Below are 17300 nucleotides of genomic sequence, written 5' to 3'. Positions count from 1 at the left end.
TTTACAATAAGTGATGCCACAGCTCACCTCCTCCTCCTGTACAATGACTGATAACACCTCTATATACAGCTGATAACACAGGATCCCCCATTCACAATAGGTGATGTCACAGCTCACCTCCTCCTCCTGTACAATGACTGATAACACCTCTATATACAGTAGATAACACAGGATCCACCATTCACAATAGATGATGTCACAGCTCACCTCCTCCTCATCCTGTACAATGACTGATAACACCTCTATATACAGCTGATAACACAGGATCCACCATTCACAATAGGTGATGTCACAGCTCACCTCCTCCTCCTGTACAATGACTGATAACACCTCTATATACAGTAGATAACACAGGATCCACCATTCACAATAGATGACATCACAGCTCACCTCCTCCTCCTCCTCCTGTACAGTGACTGATAACACCTCTATATATAGTTGATAACACAGGATCCCCCATTAGAGTCTACAAATACCCCTGTGGCCGGTGTGAAAATTGCAAGATTTCAATTTTTTTATCTTCAGTACTGGTTGTGATATTTAAAAAAAAAAATGCCAAAAATGTGAAAAAAAAAATAAATTAACAGGAAACCTGATTTCAGCAATAGGTTATTGATAGCTTAATTCAACATCAGATTACACAGCGTTAAATGACAAACTCAGCTCTGCTATAGATAAACAGTTGGGGCACCTAGAATGTCTTGCATTAGATAACGTCATTAATAAGGTGTTGTTCATCAGCCATTGTGGAACTACAAGTTCCAGATTGTTCTCGGAATCATAAACCTTGGAGGAGGAGAACATTGTCACCGCATGCAGGCAGCGTGGAGGCACAATGTCTCTGTAGATGCAACCAGACTGCATAATGCAGGATATCATTCTGGGACGCAACCTGGAAAACTGCCATAAACTGCAAGTTCTCCTTTGAATTTGATTCCCAAGGAATTCTCTAATTTACTGTTAGAAACTATGGGCAGAATGCGAGAACCCATTAATGGCTGACCGGTCATTGCACTGCGCACATGGCTGTTGTGATGTAGACATATACCTCCCAGCAGGATACTTTTAAAGTCTGGAAAACCCTTTATAGTAAAAGGAGGAGAGGTAAGGAGGGTAGGAGGGGGATGAGGCTGCAGCTTTTTTCAATCTTTGTTTCTGTGTTTTCTTTTTATGAAAAAGTGGAGATTGGCTGTAAACTACTTGGAACTACGCCATAGTAGGGGCATACACATACTTTTCAACTTTTTCATTTACCCAAAACTCTAACCAATTCTTCAAAGGGTTTATTTTGGAAAATCTACAGCTTCGAGCATTTCTTAAGATCTGTAGTTGTCAGGGAGTGCTGGAAATTGTAGTTTTCCCCCCTTTTAAAAATTGTGTTATTCCACTGAATACATTTATAATCTTTTGACCTATGGTTGGGGGTCTCTCCTCAAACCTAAGAATAGGGGTTCCAATGTCGCCTGTGTTAATGCCGATATCACTCCTCCGTTCAGTTTTTTTGAGAATGACAGAGTCTCATAGAAGTAATTGGAGTGGTGGTGGTCACACATGCACTAGAGCTCCATTAACACTGTAGACTTTGAGGATCTTGTTCCCCAGATTTGCTGTTGCCTCAATTTATGAAAAGATGGGTGTCATGAAAGCGCCAGCTTTCAGTAAAACACAATTTCATGATACTCTGTCAAGAGATGTTTACGTTATATGGAGAAACACTCGGTGGGCGCACAGGGAATGGCAGTCGGGTGAGGATTTTGTAAGCATTTTACAATAATGTATCAAATTTGTATTAGAGTTCTTAAAGGGAAACTGTCATGTCCCAAAATGATACTTACCTGAAGATATATAGTTAATCTGCAGATATAAATTCCTGGCTTATAGCAGCAGCGACTACAGGGAGAAAAGTAACTGATATCCTCCCTTACTTCCAATCTTTGGAGCGAGCTGTAATCACTCCCCGGCACTTTGATTGACAGCTTGTTCTGCAGCGCCTTTGTGCAGCATGTGTGTGCAGAGCAGGCTGTCAATCAACGCGTCAGAGTCTGATTATAGTAAACTGTGTGTTACGGATCCGGGTGGTGGAACCTTTGTGCTGCGGTGCAAGGAGGGACCAGTGGGACATAACTAGGTATCAACTCGGACCGACCAAGGTCGTACGGCGGCTCAATCGACTCCGTCACCAGGGAGGGACCGAGCGGAGGGACCAGGTGCTACTCTGGGGACTGACCTTGTATGAGAGCTGGTGACTCCCACTGGTCAGAAGGCAGGGACTGACCAGTATAGCAGATGAGCACGGCAGGCAGGCTAACGGGTGATCCGGGCAGACAGACTGGCAGGCAAGGCAGGTAACAGGCAGGAGCCTCCAGATAGGCTGGCTGGTAGGCACGGCAGGTAACAGGCAGGTGCTTCTAGGTAAGCGGGCTGGCAGGCACAGCAGGTAACAGGCCGGAGTCTCCAGGCAGGCTGGCTGGCAGGCACGGCAGGTAACAGGCAGGAGCCTCCAGGTAGGCTGGCTGGCACGGCAGGTAACAGGCAGGTGCTTCCAGGTAAGCAGGCGGGCAGAGCCCATAGACAGACTGGCGGTCTGGCAGTAGGCAGACTGTCGGGCTGAAGAGTAGACAAGCAGACAGACTGGACTAGTAGTCTGGATGGCGGACTGGACTTGTAGTCTGGCTGGCGGGCTGGAATGTAGTCTGGCTGGCGGGCTGGACTTGTAGTCTGGCTGGCGGGCTGGACTTGTAGTCTGGCTGACGGGTTGGACTTGTAGTCTGGCTGGTGGGCTCGACTTGTAGTCTGGCTGGCAGGCTGGACTGGTAGTCAGGCAAGCAGCGGGACCTGAGGGCTGAAGCAGAGTATCACACACAAAGCTACAACCTTGCACGGGTGCCTCCATATTGGACGAGGTGCCTTTTATAAGGGAAGTCCTCGGGGACATTTTAGGATGGCGTGCGTGGCCCCTTTAAGAGGGCGGGAGTGTGCGCCCTAAGCACAGGGCCAGGGAGGCTGCGTGCACCAGCAGCAGCTGCAGGGAGGCCAGAAGACGCCGGAGCAGGACCGCGGCGGTAAGGGGGACGGCATCTCTGCCCGGCAGGAGGCATTGACGCCGATGCTACACTGTGTCTGCAACCGCTCCCTGCACTGTCCCGACGACTGTAAGCAAGCGGCTGCAGGGAGGAAATAAACTCATTTTTTCCCAGTAGCCGCTGTTCCAATAAGGGAAGCAGGCAGGATTTTTATGCTATTTATCTGCAGATTAACCCTATATCTGCAGATAAATAGCGTTTCCCAACACGACAGGTTCCCTTTAAATGAAATTGTAGAAAAGGTAGACGCGCACATCTGTCGATCTTACACACATCTACCTAAAACAGGACAGAGATTTTTTTCTCCGGTTCCGTTCGGTGCATTTTCCTGTGATGTTTCCCTGGATGATAATAATAATTTCTGTTGTTTTTCTACAGATTACGAAAAAAAACTTTTATATTTCTGCCAATAAATGTTCTTAAATGTGTTCGGCGACGGGGAGATAAGCTGGAAACGTATGAGGTTTGTTAGTAGAGATGTTCTTTGTGTGTTTTATTTCGTATCTCCCAGCTGATAATGTTTGCTTACCTACAGGCACTATAAATACAAAGCCGGAGCCGGGCTGCTAATCATCTGTGTGCAAAACAAGGAGACGTTGTGCCTCCTGCCGGCCATTGTGTCGAGCAGCGGTTCCTCCAAGACGAGGCACTCTGTGCCATTAGCGATCGTGCATTGCATTGAGTAACATTTATCTAGGTCCAGCCCTGGCCCAGGGAAGGGAGATCCAGACCAAGAGGTTAACTATAAAGGGTGCAAAAATAGAAATCAAACCTGGTGCCTGAGGGACCTCAAAGCATCGTCAACCATATGAAAAGACAACAATACATGGAATATGGCAGTGTGGGGCCCCTGGTACAGATTTTGCATTGGAGCCCGGAAAGATAAAGTGACTCCTCTGATTCAGGCTACATTGAGAAATACATACAGTACACAAATATAATTATATGTAGATATTATAGGCCTTGGTTTTGTCACGGTTGTATCAAGTGTGACAGACAGACGTTCTGGATCCGGCTGTGGAAGGTCATTACAGACACATTCTTGATCCTCTCATCTCTGTAGTGTAGTAATATCATTCTCCCTTTAGGACCCAGCAGTGACCTCCACCTCCTGCTGCTGATTGACACACCCTTGCTTGGTAGTTAAAAACTCTCAGTGTCTCCAGAGAGTCGCCGGTGATAGTGCTATGTTCCTCTGTCCATGCTTGCAGTCTAGTAGTCGGATCATTTCTTCTTGGTTTCCCTTGGAGGACAGTTGGCATTATCTCTCTGGTGTCTTCTCAAGCTAAGTGCATACCCTTTGTTTGTTTACCTTGTTGTCTTTAGTTACAGTGAGGCCTGACTAGTGTTTACTCCATCCCTTCCCTACCTAGGGCTAAGCTCTAGGGACATTCAGGGATTAGATTTCCTGCTCAGCGATAGGTGTGAAATCTATTTAGGGATGATAGGGAAGTCAGGGTGATATTAGATCTGCCTAGGGGGTCTTCACTCAGCCTTTCCCTAGTTGTTGGGCTCCCTTCCCCCTCTTCCTGTCGTTGTACACTTGTTCCTTCCCTCACCTTGCGTGACAGGTTTGCACAAATACATATCTCAAAATGAGAGGAACTAGATGACCAGTTTTAGAGAAAAAAAAATTATATTCTGTGGGGAGATATTTATGTTTTATGTGTCTATATTTGGCCACCCAGTGGTTATGATGTGCATTGCAACCTCTCCAAGGTTTTACTAGTGTGTACTGATCATATGTTGAGTTTGCATAATGAGAAATTGGAAAGGTAAATTTAGAAACATCTGTAATTTTAGATTCTGCTGCTGTATATATTAATAGTTACAGTGCTGGCATATGTATATTTATTCTACACTGGATGATAGTATGGATGATGTTTGCAGAGTGATATTACTATGTGCAGGTATCGCAGGTGTCAGGTATGGGAACTGAGGACAATGTGGTGTTGAGTGGAGATGAGACTGAATGGGCCCCAAGAATGGTGTCGGCCAAGGGCCACTTGGCTTTATATGTCTCTGATGAAAACTGTTGATTGTGCAGCATTGGTTTAATTAGTATTCACTTCCATTTACACAGATGCAGATGCAGCAGCTGCTACTGTATGTCTGGCATTATCCGAGACAGGACTTTAATAATCACAGATGCCAAAATGTTTATACCTGGTGCCAAGAAAAGTAAGCGCCTGTTCATATCTGTATCTATATCCAGTGCAAACAGGACAGAGAACAGTGTATCCTGTGTAACGGAAGGATGGATAGATGAATAGATAAATAAATAGATAGATAGATAGATAGATAGATAGATAATAGAAAGATATATAGATACAGTTATATGAAAAAGTTTGGGCACCCCTATTAATCTTAAGCTTAATGTTTTATAAAAATTGGTGTTTTTGCAACAGCTATTTCAGTTTGATATATGTAATAACTGTTGGACACAGTAATGTTTCTGCCTTGAAATGAGGTTTATTGTACTAACAGAAAATGTGCAATCTGCATTCAACCAAAATTTGACAGGTGCATAAGTATGGGCACCCTTATCATTTTCTTGTTTTAAATACTCCTACCTACTTTTTACTGACTTACTAAAGCACTTTTTTTGGTTTTGTAACCTCATTGAGATTTGAACTTCATAGCCAGGTGTATGCAATCATGAGAAAAGCTACTTAAAGTGGCCACTTGCAAGTTGTTCTCCTGTTTGAATCTCCTCTGAAGAGTAGCATCATGGGCTCCTCAAAACAACTGTCAAATGATCTGAAAACAAAGATTATTCAACATAGTTGTTCAGGGGAAGGATACAAAAAGCTGTCTCAGAGATTTAACCTGTCAGTTTCCACTGTGAGGAACATAGTAAGGAAATGGAAGAACACAGGGACAGTTCTTGTTAAGGCCACAAGTGGCAGGCCAAGTAAAACATCAGAAATGCAGAGAAGAAGAATGGTGAGATCAGTCAAGGACAATCCTCAGACCACCTCCAGAGAGCTGCAGCATCAACTTGCTGCAGATGGTGTCACTGTGCATCGGTCAACTATACAATGCACTTTGCACAAGGAGAAGCTGTATGGGAAAGTGATGCGAAAGAAGCCGTTTCTGCAAGCACGCCACAAACAGAGTCGGCTGAGGTATGCAAAAGCACATTTGGAGAAGCCAATTTCTTTTTGGAAGAAGGTCCTGTGGACTGATGAAACCAAGATTGAGTTGTTTGGTCATACAAAAAGGCTTTAAGCATGGCGGCAAAAAACACAGCATTCCAAGAAAAACACTTGCTACCCACAGTAAAATTTAGTGGAGGTTCCATCATGCTTTGGGGCTGTGTGGCCAATGCCGGCACCGGGAATCTTGTTAAAGTTGAGGGACGCATGGATTCCACTCAGTATCAGCAGATTCTTGACAATAATGTTGAAGAATAAGTGACAAAGTTGAAGTTACGCAGGGGATGGATCTTTCAGCAAGACAATGATCCAAAACACCGCTCCAAATCTACTCAGGCATTCATGTAGAGGAACAATTACAATGTTCTGGAATGGCCATCCCAGTCCCCAGACCTGAATATCATTGAACATCTGTGGGATCATTTGAAGAGGGCTGTCCATGCTCGGCGACCATCAAACTTAACTGAACTGGAATTGTTTTGTAAAGAGGAATGGTCAAAAATACCTTCATCCAGGATCCAGGAACTCATTAAAAGCTTCAGGAAGCGACTAGAGGCCGTTATTTTTGCAAAAGGAGGATCTACTAAATATTAATGTCACTTTTCAGGTGGGGTGCCCATACTTATGCACCTGTCAAATTTTGTTTGAATGCAGATTGCACATTTTCTGTTAGTACATTAAGCTTAAGATTAATAGGGGTGCCCAAACTTTTTCATATAACTGTATATAGATAGATAGATAATAGATAGATAGATAGTACATAATAGATAGATAATAGATGATAGATAGAGAGATAATAGATGGATAGATAGATAGATGATAGAGAGATAGATAATAGATAGATGATAGATAGATAGATAGATAATATATAATAGATAGATAATAGATAGAAAGATAATAGATAGTAGATAGATAGATAATAGATAGATGATAGATAATATATAATAGATAGATAATAGATAGATAGATAGATAGATAGAATAGATAGATAATAGATAGATAGATAATAGATAGATAGATAGAATAGATAGATAATAGATAGATAGATAATAGATAGATAATAGATAGATAATAGATGATAGATAGATAGATAGATAATAGATAGATAATAAATGGCTAGATAGATAATAGATAGATAGATAATAGATAGATAGATAATAGATAGATGATAGATAGATAGATAGATAGATAGATAGATAATAGATAGATAGATAATTATAGATAATAGATAGATAGATAGATAATAGATAGATAGATGATAGATAGATAATATATAATAGATAGATAGATAATAGATAGATAGATAATAGATAGATAGATGATAGATAATAGATAGATAGATAGATAGATAGATAGATGAATAGATGGATAAATGGATAGATGAATGGATAGATGTATAGATGAATGGATAGATGAATCGATAGATGTATAGATGAATGGATAGATGAATGGATAGATGTATAGATGAATGGATAGATAGATAATGTAGATAAATAGATCAATATATAATGAAAGATAGATAATAAATATATAGATTTATACTCTAGATATATAGATATGAGAAAGAAAAATTCAAGGAAAGAGATCAATGCATCTTATTTCGGATAGATATTTTTTTCTGCAGACTTGCTAGCCTTTCCAGGCAACCCGCCAGCTTTGTGTCCACGACCCTGTCTCCGGTTCCCTGGTTTCCTTCCTTGCAGACTTTTGGTAAGTAGTAACTATAAATGAGAGAATCCATTTGCAGGCCCCGGGTCCAGGCGACAGGTCAGTTTTCCGCGGCCGCTGTATGGATGTCGTGCAATCTGCCTCCTACCTGCTGGCATCACCGGCTCCTCTTCTTTGCCGGCCTGGGGCAATATTATCTGTGCACTGCACCAATTACTTTGCCCTGTAAAAGGCTGAGCCGGGTATGTCAGCAGGACTCGTATCTGGCATCCATGGAATACTGACCTGACCGCTGGACCAGCGACCTGCGAATCGATTCCCTCGTCTCTAGTACTGACCAATGCATGCCGCAAACGCCCCACAAGACCTGCGGTTTTGGAGATGCTCCGGCCTCGTTTTCTATACATTACAATTTGGCCTTTTTCCTACCCTTAGCGTGAGCCATTGTAACAAGAGATTTAATGTTATTTATACAGAGCTCCACTTTCTTTACGCAGCATAGAGATACAAAGTTGCAGCAGTGGACTGGACGTACCATTGGGTCAGTGGCACATGGGCCAAAAGGTTCTTACACCTCCGAAGCAGGCGGAGTTGTGCAGGATGACGAGCTCTTGGGTTGCATAGGGCCCATATATTTTATTTGCACAGGGGGTGCCAATTCTTTTGCAAGGTTGCATTTTAAGGAAACAATCTTCAAGTTGCTCCTTGGAAGCCAAGTCTTGCTCTCTGGTCCATTGTCTACAGGAAAGTCATACCTATTACCCTCACTTAGTGGACTTGTGCCAAAAAAACAGCAAAGACAGAAGGCGTTGAGAAAGAGGGGAGATAACTTTCATTTCACTGCAATAATTGGAAGATATGAAGGAATCACAAATGATCCAAGAGCGGTACAGAGACAGATTGTTAGAAAATTCTGGCTCTGTTCTTACAAGAGGAAACGCATTAAAGATTTAACAAAATAAATCTGTTTATGCATGTAAATGGTTCAGCATGTTTTCCGGATGTCATAATACTTTATAAAAAAAAAAAAAAAAAAAAAAAAAAAAGAAGAAATAATGAAACATTAAAGACTAGCGCTCTTTAGAAATTGAAATGGCAGTAATTTAAAAACACCTTCTAAAAATATTCTACGTTTAATCTGCAAATTGAGCGCATTATATTATATTTATAGCCTAACAAACCGAGAGGCCCTGAAATAGAAAGCAAAATCCCGATGGAAACTCAACCTAAAGTAACTCTTCTCTGTAATAACATTTTCTGTAGTTTCTATTTCTTAGTTATTTAAAGTTTTGCAATACAGTAAAGGCTAAAAAAAAACTTTTCTTTTGTGTGAAAAGTTTGGCAAAACTCTCCATCAATCAAACTCATAGATAGAACGGTTATAGATCCAATTTTCTGATACAGAGTTGTAAAACATCTGCATAGACATAGGTCTCTCTTCTTTATTCTATATTTTCATTTTTTTAAGTCTTTTTTTTTTTGCTTGACTTTATTTTTTCTGATGGGGGATTTTACATCAAATTCATCAAAACAATGTTTTTATAAAATAGCGCAAATTTAAAGATGGGGATGGGTCTCTTTTGCAAATTTTTGCCCAAAAACAATGGTGTTCAATTGTGCAAAAAGTTTGCATCTCTTCAAAAAGTTGCAAATGATCAATTAAGTGAAAACTTTTTTTCTATACCCTTAACGTTTAAAAAAAAAAAAAAAAAAAATACAGATAAAAACAATTTAAAGTTAATTTGAAAAAGAAAAAAACTAAATAATGAATAAGGTGAAAACTTTAAAAAAAAAGTTACTTTAGAGCCCTTTTTACTCCTAAAAAAAGGTACAAAAACAATGATGATCTTGACAAAGGTTACGTAATTAAAATCTTACCTGTAGCCGTCACTAGATGGCGCTTTGAAGCTCATTGCTTACAGACCATATATTGAACAGAATATTATCTAATTAAAATCTTACCTGTGGCCGTCACTAGATGGCGCTTTGAAGCTCATTGCATACAGCCCATATATTGAACTGAATATTATGTAATTAAAATCTTACCTGTAGCCGTCACTAGATGGAGCGTTGAAGCTCATTGCATGCAGCCCATATATTGAACTGATTAGTACAACTTTATGCTCTGTGCTCCTAGGCTCCCCATTGAGGTCGCTACATCAGCAAGTATTTCAGATTCAGAGCTGAAGTTGGAAAAATACACAAAATGTATCTATAAAAATGTCTTATGAATAGAGAAAAGTGAAATGATTCATAATGAATTTTAGCTTATCTTGAATTTCATAAAAAGTTCGGATTTGGCAAAAGATCAAATTTCCAGGATTCGATTTACATAAATCCATACCTTTCTTCATGGCTCGATATATTCCGAGATGTGAAACAAGAGATGACTGGCTTTGAAAAAAAAAGAATGATTTTGCATTTCTCTGTCGGGAGATGTTTATGCTATATGTGGCCACTCAGTTTTTGAGAAACCTGATGGTTTTACTAGCATGTTACGATAATGTATTGTGAGAAATTAGAGTCGTAACCAAAACTGGTGGAAAAGTCAACGTAGACACTAGAGGTTGGTGAATATTTTCTATTTTGCAAAAATTTTGGCAAATAAACCAAAATGATGGACTACTGGCTTCCATTTTGATGGAGCCAGAAGGGTGTTAAAAAAACATATACTTACCTATCATTTACCCTCCCCATACCTATACCACTGCCTTCCGTCCTCCCAACAGCTCTTCTGTCTTCTCTCTTCGTCCCAGGTCTCCAGCCTCTTCTGGACCGGTCTTCTGTTCACTTGGCCCCATGCACTTTAATGACTTGTGTTGGTCTCCATCCCACTCGTGACAGCCTGGAGGACCTGGCCAAAAATGGCTGGAGACTGAAAACCAATGTAGAAGATAGAAGACAAAAGAGCTGATCGAAGGACGGGTGAAGGTGGGAAAGATATGAGGAGGAGTTGAGGAGAGATTATTTTTAACCTCTTCCTGGCTGATATAAATTACACTTATTTGATGTGAATAAAAATTTTCCCCTGAATTGAGCAAACCTGCAATCAAATTTTGGGAGATTTTCTCCATCTGTAGAAGAATGGTTTAACTATTGGATGGAATATTCTCATTTATTAGTCCTCATCAAAAGGTCCAAACCATTTCCACATCCAACTCAACAGTATCTGGCACAGAATGTACAATGTCTTCTGTCCCGAACTGCAACTTGCAGCCTCTGGTTTTTGATAAGTCGTCTTTTTATTACTCTGCTGGAGCCAGTACAGTATATTAATATAAAAGTCAGTTCACAGCCCTTTGTGCTGCCTTGAGAATGGAGGAGATTGGAGTCTCTCTCCTACAGAGAACTTTTCTTTAATATTTTCAAGGCTAAAACTGTCCTTTCACCCGAGGTAGCAAAGTAATTTCAGATCAATCAAGATGTAGTTTTGCCTTTCTTTGTCCTTGCCTTCAAGCAAGATAACGTGGGACATGTTACCATTTTTGATTTGAAGAAATCAGAGCGATTTTCTAGCGAGGTCTGAAGGATATATAGACTTTTTTTGACAGATTATTTATTTTCTATGCTTGTTCTTTGCCATCTAAAGCTGCCAACTCCAGTAGGATCAACTTGTATTAACAAGACTTAGACCAAAGGAGCAACCAACTTCTTGTCTGTCTGGATATTCGACAAGTTCTGACTGTGAAAGATAAGTGTAATGTAAGGTGGAAAAAGTATCACAGTGCATCGACAAAAGAGGTAATCTGTGCCTCTATAATATGGCTAGCTGCCTACTGTCTTCCTTACATGTGTTCCCGGACAGGAAAATATTATTTCTTTTAGTCCTGGATTTAATAGATATAATAAATGGAGTCATACTCACCTTCCAAAACCCCCACAGATCTGGCGCAGGTCAATCTGAAGGTCTCTGCTGGCTCCAGAAGGCTCCCATCGGCGAAACAACCAATGATGTCAGCTTCTAGTCAACCGACTGCTGCAGTCATTTACAGACTACATTGGTGCTGGGACTTCCTACTGAGGCAGGCACCACTTCTGGAGACATAGGAGACGTCTGGAGTTGCCCATTAATAGATCCATGGAGGCACTGTAGGGTGAAACATCCAATAATGTGCTCTTCTAGACATCTGACTGCTGCAGTCATTTACAGACTACGTCAGTGCTGGGACTTCCGATTGATGCAGACGCCACTTCTGGAGCCATAGGAGACCTCTGGAGTTGCCTGTGCAGGATCCACGAGGGCACTGTAGGGTGAAACATGCAATGATATGCTCTTCTAGACACCTGTCTGCTGCACTCGTTTACAGGTTAGATCAGTGTTGGGACTTCCGATTGGGGCGGACATCACTTCTGGAGCCATAGGAGACCTCTGGAGTTGCCTGTGCAGGATCCATGGGGGCACTGTAAGGTGAAACATCTACTGATGTTTTCTTCTAGTCCTCTGACTCCTGCAGAAAAATGTCAAGCTACATTGGTGCTGGGGCTTCCGAACGGGGCAGACAACACTTCCGAAGCCAAAAAGACCTCTGTAGTGGCCTGTGCAGAATCCATGGGAAACAAGGGAAGGTGAGTATGTCTCTGTTAATTTTTCACCATTCCATGGCTAAAAAAATAATAAACAAAAAAATTATTTTTAGGCTATTCCTTCAAAAGGGAAAAATGTTGAGCAATAGGAGAAGTGGTGGAGATCAGTTTCGCCTATGAATGTAAATATTTTTGGTGTTTCTCAGCAGATTTGTAAGATAAAGTTGTGATCATCGGACAGAACGTTTTATGGCCATCCTACTTCAACTTTGCAAAGGAATCCCATACCCCACTAGTGAATTTCTGGGCTTACTCATTTCGGCTTCCCACTAATCCAATCAAATAGTCGTATTCCAAAAATCTGAAGCACCAGAATGTTATTTTCTTGAGAAATAAAAATTGCTTTTATTTAATTCTTAAAAATGCACTGCAATGTTTTGCCATATCTGGTATTTTATCTAAGCCAAAAGAGATGGAAAGATAAAATGTTTCGGCCGCATTGGCCCTTTATCAAGACAAAAGAGATAAAATCCATCTGTATTTTATCCCATCTGCTATATTGTCATAACGAGAAGTACTCTGACTAAAAGGACGTATTTCTATTGATCAACATTGATTGTTTTTAGAACCTTTGATAGGTTGCAAGTCATATCTCAACCACTGAGTAGCAACATTGTAGACACATAAAGCATAAACTTCCCCCAGCAGAATATCACAAAATCAAGTTTTTTTGCGACACTCATTTTGGGATACGTTAAAACAGGAGGAAATGTTTAGAAAGATAGATCTGGATAATAACTGTCAATTATTTCAGAAAATTAACAAGTAACTTTTAATTTACAGCCAGTTGTAAATGTTAAGTTTAGTTCCCAAAACTAGATATCTCTTGTTTATCTTCAAGTCATTTATAAGTCAAATATGTTTTCCTGAATTATATAAAAAATTAATTTTCATTGGGGTTAAAGCTCAATTTCCTACAGAGCATTAAAGAGAGTCTGTCAGCAGAAAATCACTGTTCAAAGCAAGGACTGGTGTTTGGTGAACCCTTGAAGTGGTCGAGCAGTTCAGTGAAACTTCCTATCTATAGTATATTTTATACTGCATGGAAAAACATGAGAGAGAGTGTAGCGCTTTTCTGAGCATAGTAGGGGAGTATTAATGTGGCCATTAAAAGAAAAAAACTCTCACCTGCTGAGGTTGTGCAGGTAGGGCACAACTCCATAAACCTGGTGAAAAATTGCAGAAGATTGCATCCGACCTGGTTGATGTGGTAAAGTCCGGGAGAGTCCAACAGAATGTAATCAGACAGAGAAAATCCAGGTAACTGGGGTCCCCAAAGGCAATTTACAAAATAAAAATGTATTAAAAACACAAAGCGTTTCGCCTGTAACTAGCCTTCCTCAGGCGTCCATTCTTCTCCTTGTTGAGTTATAGGTGAGAACATACTTGTCGTGGTCATAGCTGTTGCCTTCTTGGAGGAATGGGAAATTCTTCAAGAAAGTAATGCCTGTACTCTTATCCTGGAAAGCATCTGATGCCGGTGACTCCTCAACCTGACTTTTCACTCTGGTTAACTGGACTACCTACTTGTTTTGCATTTATCTTCACCCCCTTTTCCCATAGTTGTTGACAGCTTGCACTTTACTGGAGTCGGAGAAGGGCAGAAACAAATGGAAGACAAGTAGGAAGGTGGGAAGGTGTATTGTTTGGCCACGCTAAGGGTACACCGAGCACCAGTGCTTGGTTTGAATAGTCATTTTGTGCTAACAAATATCCTTTAAAGCGATGCATACTCAACTTCCAAAGTCCATGCTGATACGGCACAGCCCTATTCTATCCTAGTGGTGGTTGACGTTAGCCAGAATTTTAGCATTCAGGATAGGAATTCGGAGCTCTATAAAAAGAGATAAATTAAGAAATTCAGAATTTTAAAACTTATTTAGATTAAACAAAAGTGTTTTTTTTAAGAATTTGGAGCTATTTTTTTTTGTAAAATCAAACTCAGTGTGGTCTAAGAAAAAAAAAAAAAAACTTTTCGATCCCCCACCGGTCTTTTTGCTTTGTCTTTCTGAGTATATGGACAAATGACAACTGCAGCCAATCACTTCCCCTCCAGCATAAGAGCAATGAGGCTGGTGGGGAACTGCAGCAGCCCAGGGGAAAAGCAGCAGGCAATCAGTAGTTTGTTATAGTTTTTTTGTTAGTGGGGTTGTGAACAATTCCTTTAAACTTATAACAATCAGTGATATAATGATAAACTAGGTGCAAATAAGCTGATGACTTGAATTTTTAAGTTACATAAATAATAGGTAAAAACTATAAAAAAAAAGTGTTCACCTAAACTTAAAACTTTGGATAAAACAAATAAATAAAAAAACATGACATTAAAAAAATAATTTCTTTAGACAATAGCAAAGTGCAAGCTGAAGGTTAGAGAAAAGATTTAAAAAATAAATCATGTTAAAAAAGTGAATCATAAAAAAATATTTATTTTTTATATTAAAAAATGTTAAAATTTAATGAGAAAAAAAGGACACTAAATAATGTCCATCTACAGCAAAAAAAAAATAAAAAAATCAGGTTCGAATGAGGATTAAAAAAGAACTATTAATTGTGGTTTGAAAAATAAATTTGCATAATATTATAATTAGGTACCTTAAAATTCCTCGCATGCTCCCCAGAGTGATAAAATGCAGGTAGACGTTCTGTGCGATCACCTTCTGTGAGTTACATTTTCTTTGTGAGCGGAGTAATTATGTATTTATATTGTTTCCTCAATTTTCTTTGAAATGCTGCGCTGATCTTTTTACATTTTCTGCTTTGTGTTCAGTAAACAAAACCACATCATTGACTCGATGAGCTGCATAATACATGGGAAGAGTTCCTCGCGGGCTGCCCATGTTGTGGAGGATTTGGCACATTGGATGCAATAAACAGCACCGATACGATTTGCTGAATGATCGTATTTATTATGATACTGCATATAAAATATGTTAAAGGGGTTGTTTAGTTACTTGATCAATCCAGTTGAGATAAAGAACATCAAATAATAAACTTTGCAATTTATTTAACCTATAAAATCATTCTCTGTCTAGTCTGATTTTCTCCCAAGTGACTCCATGATTCCTCATCCATATATGACTTGGTAATATCTGCCAGTAGGTGACCCATTTAAATGGGTAGTCCGGAATAACTAATACTAGACAAAATATTGTTTGATGGATTTTGACACAATTTATCAGTTGTAATAAAACTGTCAAACTTAGACTACACAGTCTAAAAATGCACGCTTGATAAATTTGTCTAATTTTAAGACTCTCTAGTCTAAGTTTACACCAACTGTATACCAGATGTGTGCACCACAATTTTGGCGTATTTTTTTCCCCCTTTTAAGCCATATCATTTTCCAAATAAGCCATGTCCTTTTACAGGAAATTAACCCCGTATCATCAGGCTTCCTCCACCTAACTTGACAGTTCCTTCAGTTTCTCGACCCGTTATCTCCTTTATCCCCTTGTTTCTTCCAGACCCATTTGCACCCATCAGAGCCTAGTCTATTGACTTTCATCTCATCTCCTGTTGCAATCTTCTACTGTCCACTCTTTAGCAAACATGAGCCGACGCTTCTTATGACGATATTGGAGTTGAGGCTTCTTCACCTTTTTTCGAGCCACCATTCCAGACTTGTGTAACGCGCGTCGCAGTGTACTTGCATGGACGTCTGTGATCTCACTATTACGAAGCATATGAACCTTCTCCACTGCCGCTTTTGTCACCCAGAGCTGATAGACCTTGTGATGAGGCGACTTGTTGACTCTGATATTTTGCCTGGACGTCCACCTCTTTGCTTTTGAATGGATGGAAGAACTTAATTTCTTATTCTTCCATCTGTCATGGCGCTCACATGATGCAGTTTGGCAATTTTCTTTGCCAAGAGACCGCTATCGATGAGCTGGATGATGCTGCTTCTCTTTACTTGGGAAATCTTCTTCATGGAGGCTCCTCGATTCGAAAAATTGACCTTTTGCTTGGGAATCAAGAAAATAACACATTGAGCTATTAGGGAATGTGAGATAAGGTTGTATTTTTTAGTATATAAGAACCACCAGGAGCAAAACAGTAACAATACAGTGACAAGACAAGAATCTGCATAACTAATCATATGCTAAATCGTTGCAAGTCAAATTTATGTATGAGATAGCCAAGATGATTGTCTATAAAATGACAGTAGTCTCATGTTTGAAGCAGTAGTGGATGGTAAGATATGGAGCCTGGAAGTCAAAAGTTCAAAACATTTGCTCATCAGTGTGTATATATATATATATATATATATATATATATATATATATATATATATATATATATATATATATACATATATATATATATATTATATATATATATATATATATATATATATATATAAAACAACTTTTAAAATCTAGAATTGTTGAATTGTTGTAATCGAACAAAAGTGTATATCATAAAAATAAAACCCCAACAATATTACAAAATACTTATTTTCTTTCTTTTAAAGTTTCACCCAACAAAAACAGTTAAGGCACCAAAGAGTCGGAAAGGAAAAGCAAAAAAAATAAAAATAAGAAAAATTACTATGTCGTTGACGAATTAAAACCAGACTTTAAATTTACATTGACAGGACTATCCAACATAAATATATTGTGAATGGTCCTATCGCAGTTAAACAATCCTTCCCTTGTTTTCTTGAGGAAGAAAGGAAAAGTTCACTTTTCTTTCAGCACAGTTGCAGACGGCCAACCACAAAGGTTGTAAAACTTGCAAAATAGTGTGCTATTCCCTTTAGAAAGATTCTTTTTTAAAGCGCTGGTTTTAGCACTTGATTTTC

At 39.5% G+C, this 17300-nt stretch overlaps 1 protein-coding gene across 2 annotated transcripts in view; it reads left to right on the top strand.

Annotated features, from left to right (window-relative positions):
• The window catches only part of LRRC4C (leucine rich repeat containing 4C), a 1191085-nt gene that overhangs the window by 644351 nt on the left and 529434 nt on the right, over window positions 1-17300 (top strand). The window lies entirely within an intron of this gene.

Source organism: Phyllobates terribilis, unplaced genomic scaffold (assembly GCF_046119375.1).
Source record: "Phyllobates terribilis strain yellow unplaced genomic scaffold, ASM4611937v1 Scaffold_13__5_contigs__length_258822181, whole genome shotgun sequence".
Classification (NCBI taxonomy): domain Eukaryota; kingdom Metazoa; phylum Chordata; class Amphibia; order Anura; family Dendrobatidae; genus Phyllobates; species Phyllobates terribilis.
This window is presented reverse-complemented; position numbering and strand designations above follow the sequence as displayed.